We start from the raw sequence: 5,942 nt of genomic DNA on the forward strand, positions 1-5,942 counted from the left end.
TCGTGTCTGACTCTCTGCGACCCCATAGATGGCAGCCCACCAGGCTTCCCCGTCCCTGGGATTCTCCAGGCAAAAACACTGGAGTGGGTTGCCATTTCCTTCTCCAATGCATGAAAGTGAAAAGTGAAAGTGAAGTTGCTCAGTCGTGTCCAACTCTTCACAACCCCATGGACTGCAGCCTACCAGGCTCCTCCATCCATGGGATTTTCCAGGCAAGAGTACTGGAGTGGGGTGCCATTGCCTTCTCAATGCAATCCCTATCAAGCTACCAAAGGTATTTTTTTGCAGAACTAGAACAAATAATTTCACAATTTGTATGGAAACAGAAAAAACCTTGAATAGCCAAAGCAATCTTGAAAAAGAAGAATTGAACTGGAGGAATCAACCTGACTGACTTCAGACTATACTACAGTCTACAGTATAGTCTTTACAGCATAGTAGCTTTACAGTCTACTAAAGCTACAGTCATTAAGACAGTATGGTACTGGCACAAAGACAGAAATATAGATCAATGGAACAAGATAGAAAGCCCAGAAATAAATCCATGCATCTAAGGACACCTTATCTTTGACAAAAGAGGCAAAAATATACAATGGAGAAAAGACAATCTCATTAAGAAGTGGTGCTGGGAAAACTGGTCAACCACCTATAAAAGAGTGAAACTAGAACACTTCCTAACACCATACACAAAAATAAACTCGGAATGGATGATAGATCTAAATGTAAGACCAGAAATTATAAAACTCCTAGAGGAAAACATAGGCAGAACACTCTCCGATATAAATCACAGCAAGATCCTCTATGACCCACCTCCCAGAGTAATGGAAATAAAAGCAAAAATAAACAAACGGAGCTTAATTAAACTTAAAAGCTTTTGCACAATAAAGGAAACTATAAGCAAGGCAAAAAGACAGACTTCAGGATGAAGAAGATAAAATCAATTAAACAACTGACAAAGAATTAATCTCCAAAATATATAAGCAGCTCAATTCCAGAAAAATAAACGACCCAGTCAAAAATGGGCCAAAGTAAACAAACATTTCTCCCAAGAAGACATACAGATGGCTAACAAACACATGAAAAGATGCTCAATATCACTCATTATCAGAGAAATGCAAGTCAAAACCACGATGAGGTACCATCTCACACCAGTCAGAATGGCTGCGATCCAAAAGTCTACAAACAATAAATCCTGGAGAGGGTGTGGAGAAAAGGGAACCGTCTTACACTGTTGGTGGGAATGCAAACTGTTGCAGCCACTATGGAGAACAATGTGGAGATTCCTTAAAAAAAACTTGAAATATAACTGCTATATGACCAAGCAATCCCACTGGGAATACACACTGAGGAAACCAGAATTGAAAGAGACACATGTTCCCCAATGTTCATCGAAGCACTGTTCACAATAGGTAGGACATGGAAGCAACCTAGGTGTCCATCAACAGATCTGTGGTACCTATACACAATGGAATATTACTCAGCTGTAAAAAAAAAAAAAAAGAATGCGTTTGAGTCAGTTCTAATGAGATGGGTGAACCTGGAGCCTATCATACAGAGTGAAGTAAGTCAGAGAGAAAAACACCAATACAGTATATTAACACACATATATGAAATTTAGAAAGATGGTAATGATCCTGTATGCAAGGAAGCAAAAGAGACACAGATGCAAAGAACAGACTTTTGGACTCTGTGAGAGAGGGCGAGGGTGGGATGATTTGAGAGAATAGCATTGAAACATGTATATTACCATATGTGAAATAGATCACCGGTCCAAGTTCAATGCATGAAACAGGGCGCTCAAAGCCTGTGCACTGGAATGACCCAGAGGGACGGGATGGGGTGAAGTTCGGGATGGTGGACACATGTACACTCATGGCTGATTCATGTCGATGTATGGCAAAAACCACCACAATACTGTAAAGTAATTAGCCTCCAATTGAAATAAATTAATTCATTAAATAAAAAAATTTAAAACAGAAAAAAAAAAAAAGATCACGGTTGCCTGGGAATGGCAGTAGAGAGGGCCTGCAAAGCGGCATGAGAAAACTGAGGGATGATATAATGTATTGAGTTTTGCTTACGGCAGTAGTTTCAAGGCTGTATACACCTGTTTTGTGCATGAGCAGCCGCTCAGTTGTGTCTGACTCTTTGTGGCCCCATGGACTGCAGCCCACCAGCCTCCTCTGTCCACGGAATTCTCTAGACGAGAATACTGGAGTGGGTTGCCATCTCCCAACCAAGGGATTGAACCTGCATCTCCTGTGTCTCCTGCACTGGCAGGCAGGTTCTTCACCGCTGTGCCACCTGTACATCTGTTAAATCTCATCAAATTGTCCACTAACAAATGGATGTGGTTCACTGTATACAAAATTTACCTTAATAAAGGTATAACCTCAATAAAAGTACTAGTTGAAAACTAAAATATGGAGGGGACATGGCTAGGCGTGTGGATGAGACAGGATTGGTCATGGATTTCTGGCTTGGGGGTGGCGACGCTTACACACAGGGCTCGTTACACTGACCACCTGCTCTCTGAACTGTGTTCAGAATTCGCCAAAATAAAAAGATTTCAAAAGATAATACACGAGGGGAAGAAAATTTCAAATTAGATGTTTGGGGATTTCTCAGAGAAATGTTAGTCGTTCATTCATGTCTGACTCTTTGAGATCCTATGGACTGTAGCCTGCCAGGCTCCTCTGTCCATGGAATTCTCCAGGTAAGAATACCGCAGTGGGTAGCTGTTCCCTTCTCCAGGGGATCCTCTCGACCCAGGAATCAAACCCAGGTCTCCTGTATTGCAGGTAAATTCTTTACCATCTCAATAAAAGAAAGTGGTTAAAAAAATAGAAACAGATTTGATTCATATAACTGCAAATGACTGAAAGATGGTTATTATCTGGAAGGAAGATATACTTGGATTTCCTCTAAGTGACTGAAAATTCTCATTACACGTTAACGAAAAAAAATGAGAATCCAAAAGAGTGGGAATGTAAAATAATACAGTGACTTTGGAAGACAGTCTGGCAGTTTCTTAAAAACTAAACATAGTCTTACCATACGATCCAGCAATCACATTTCTTGATATTAACCCAAATGAGTTGGAAACTTACGTCCACACACAAACCCGCATACAAGTGTTTGCTGCTGCTAAGTCGCTCCAGTCGTGTCCGACTCTGTGCGACCCCAGAGACGGCAGCCCACCAGGCTCCCCCGTCCCTAGGATTCTCCAGGCAAGAACACTGCAGTGGGTTGCCATTTCCTTCTCCAGTGCATGAAAGTGAAGTAGAGGCTTTATTCATAACTTCCAAAACTGCCAAGCCAGATGTACTTCAATAGGTGAATGGATAAACAAATTATGGTACATTCATACAATGTAATACTATTCAATGATAAAAAGAAGCAAGCCACTCGGGGGCGGGGGTGACGGAAGAGGGGAAAATATGGGTCAAAGAGTGTAAACTTCCGGTTAGGAGATGAACAAGTTTGGGGATCTGAGGTACAGTGTGGTGGTTATGGCTGATAATACTGTTTAATTTACTTGAAAGTTGCTAAGAGAGTAGATCTTCAACAGTCTCATCATACACACACACAAGAAATGCTAACTACGTGATGGGTCAGAGGTAGTAGCTAATATTACAGTGGTTATCATTTTATAATATATAAATATGTCAGATCAACACATTGTACGCCTTAATGTTACACAATGCTTTGTGGAATGATGCTGAAGCTGAAACTCCAGTACTTTGGCCACCTCATACGAAGAGTTAACTCACTGGGAAAGACTCTGATGCTGGGAGGGATTGGGGGCAGGAGGAGAAGGGGACGACAGAGGATGAGATGGCTGGATGGCATCACTGACTTGATGGACGTGAGTCTGGGTGAACTCTGGGAGTTGGTGATGGACAGGGAGGCCTGGCGTGCTGCGATTCATGGGGTCGCAAAGAGTTGGACACGACTGAGCGACTGAACTGAACTGAACTGATACCTCCTCAAGGCTAGAAAGAAGGAAGGAAGGAAAGGAGCTTGGGAGGGGCCCACCAAGCCAGGCGAAGCCTTGGAGGAGGCATAAATGCATACTGCTGAATGAAAGCAGCCACTCTGAAAAGATCACAAACTGTATGATTCTAGATGTATGACATCCTGGAAAACGCAGAACTGCAGAGACAGTAAAAAGCTCCATGGTGGCCAGAGGTCTGGGGGAGGGGAGGTATAAGTGGAGCACGGGATTTTTCAGGCAGCGAAAGCATTGTCTGATATTCTGCATGACGTTACACGCTTGTCAAAACCCACGGAACTGTATGACACAAAGATGGAGATTTAGCATCAACTAGGGCCCTTCGTGAATAATAACGCATCAATACTGGTTCATTAATCGTAACAGGTATAACACACCAATGCCAGATGTTAATAAGACAAGGAAGCGTGCACTTGGGGAGAGGGGCTGTATGGGAACTCTCTGTAGTTTCTGCCCAGTTGTTCTATAAACCTAAAACTGCTCTAAAATATGTCTGCTAACTTTTCTAAAGATAAGGAAAATAGAAGAAGCAAATCCAAGTGAGATATTTTGGAATTTTTCAATAAGGGAGACGTGCTTTTAAAAAAAAAAATTGGAATTAGATTTGGTTAAGATAATTGTGACTGCCTGGAAGAAAATTATTACCATCTAAAGGGATTTTTCGGAGAAGGCAATGGCAACCCACTCCAGTAGTCTTGCCTGGAAAATCCCATGAATGGAGGAGCCTGGTGGGCTGCAGTCCATGGGGTCTCGAAGAGTCAGACACGACTGAGCGACTTCACTTTCACTTTTCACTTTCATGCATTGAAGAAGGAAATGGCAACCCACTCCAGTGTTCTTGCCTGGAGAACCCCAGGGACGGCAGAGCCTGGTGGGCTGTCGTCTGTGGGGTCGCACAGAGTCGGACACAACTGAATGGATTTAGCAGCAGCAGCAGCAAAGGGATTGTGGTTTCCCAGGTGGCGCTAGTGGTAAAGAATCTGCCTGCTAATGCAGGAGACAGAAGAGACTCAGGTTGGATCCCTGGGTCAGGAAGATCCCCTGGAGGAGGAAGTGGCAACCCACTCCAGTATCCTTGCCTAGAGAATTCCATGGACAGAGGAGCCTGGTGGGCTACAGTCCACAGGGTCGCAAGAGTCGGACACGACTGAAGTGACTTAGCACACATGCACACAGCAGGATTTTACGCACAGATTTTCTCCACACATGTGCCCTCCGGTCTGTCTGTTTAGCCCATCAGCATCTTGTAACCGCCCAGTGTATGCACCATTGTTTTCTAATTCAGAAGGGTGACTTCCGCTTGCAAATGGGAAAATTGAGGGGGGCGTGTGGGGGGGGGGGCTTCCAGAAATTTGATGAGAGTGAGGATATGCTTTGAAATATTAATCCAGGGACTTCCCTGGCGCTCCAGTGGGTAAGACTCCATGCCTCCGATGCAAGAGGTGGGGGTTCGATCCCTGATCAGGGAAATAAGATCCTACATGGCGTGGCTGAAAGGAAAGAAGGGAAGAAAGATTAATCCAGCCACACAAACCCTGCTGACAAGGCTGGGAAGTTGGGATACTGAGCTGCTATAAGCCTTCGCTTGGCACAGGTGGCCTCCCTTAACTGTTGGAAACCAGCCTCCCACCTCTGGTTCGGGAGACACACCCAGTTCCCAGGCTCTGACTAAAGGAGAGAGTGAAAAGCTCTGACTGAACGCTGCTGGCTGGGAACAGAGCCACCTATCAGGTGGAGAAACAGGTTGTCTAACTCAAGGGTGCTCCCAAGTGGCTGTGGACGAGCAATGGTCCCTGGCAGAGAGAGGCAAGAAGTGTGAGTTCAGCTCCATCACCACATGCAGAAGCTTGGAATACAGAACACTCGATGTAGCTTCCACTAGTGAGCTGGATACGCGAGCATCACAGGGGCTCAGAACAACTACCAG

The sequence above is a fragment of the Bos javanicus genome, chromosome 19 (assembly GCF_032452875.1).
Source record: "Bos javanicus breed banteng chromosome 19, ARS-OSU_banteng_1.0, whole genome shotgun sequence".
NCBI lineage: Eukaryota > Metazoa > Chordata > Mammalia > Artiodactyla > Bovidae > Bos > Bos javanicus.